The sequence below is a fragment of the Schistocerca gregaria genome, chromosome X (genome assembly GCF_023897955.1).
Source record: "Schistocerca gregaria isolate iqSchGreg1 chromosome X, iqSchGreg1.2, whole genome shotgun sequence".
Taxonomy (NCBI): Eukaryota; Metazoa; Arthropoda; class Insecta; order Orthoptera; family Acrididae; genus Schistocerca; species Schistocerca gregaria.
This window is the reverse complement of record NC_064931.1, coordinates 342,375,248-342,376,502: the sequence shown is the minus strand read 5'-3', so window position 1 is coordinate 342,376,502 and position 1,255 is coordinate 342,375,248.

Sequence of the window (1,255 nt, the reverse complement as noted above, 5' to 3'; positions counted from 1 at the left end):
GTGTTCATGCCCAGTCAAATCGGCCCTGAGATTTATAATTTTAGTTTGGTTTGTATAAACAGCACAAAAAATAAATAGATTTCTTTCATGCTTTGATCATATATGCAGTCTTTTACAATAATTCATGAACCCCTTAATTATGAACCATTTGTGTCTTATTTAATTTAATTTCTTGAGTTAACCACAATTTTGGCGCCCAACGTGGGGCCACGTCATTGGTAATTTTCATGGTATGTGATGTCACAATATAATTTCTCGAGTTCACTACAATTACAATGGGATGCGTCAGCTGTAGGGCCGGGGGCCGTTTTGTTGCAAGAGCAGGAAGGGGATAGAAACGTGATCGCCTATACCTCCTGAGGATTAAGCGAATTGGAGAAGAGATAGTCTATCAACAAACTGCAGGCATTGGTGATGTTACTGAAATCTGCATTAATAGCATATCATAGTAGTAAGCAAAGTGGTCTTCAGTACTGCTCAAGAGCCATAAGGTTGCTCTGGCCAATCTCGGGTTGGATTATAGGTTGGCCACATATCTCTGCAATTTGTGGTCCACTGAGGACTTGTTACCAGATAACATGGATTCTTATCAGGTGACTGTAAAGTAGCGGTCGGCAAAAAGGAATATTCTGCGAGCCTGCGAAAGAGAACATAAACGCTATAATTGAAGGAGGCAGCCGAACAGTTAAGGGACCCCTGGAGGTCGTTGAATTTTTTACATCTGTTACGGTGAACTGAAGGGACCTTGGAACTGGCAATCAACTTGAGCTTACCTCTCATAGATAAATTTGGGACCTTGGGGCAAGTACGGACACTTCAACAATGGGCGAAATCAGGAGGGCGAGGGAAGTATATGCCATGTCTGCACTTATTGACAGTCGCATTGAGAAGCAGTGACCTCTCTACTTGGCAAGCCATATGCAGATTAGCACCAGTGTCCTAGGGCAGACACATTTTGTAATTCTTGATCATGAGAGCCTATGAGGCCGTACAATGAATACCCTTAGCCTACCTTTGGGTGGTACTTGCATCTATATGGTATGCACAAATGTTTGAGGTAAGCTCCAAGAACTTCACAATCTGTGAACCATTCGCCTCGCCTTTCACGGTATTTTCTAACATTTTGCATTGTTTTTTCCAAAATTCAATTTTTCATTGGTTTTTAAATTTCTTTTTCAAAGTCACACATTGCGAGAGCCTTGTATTCATTGTTTAATTTAGTGTACCCTTTCAGTCAATGAGTGTGCGCGATGGA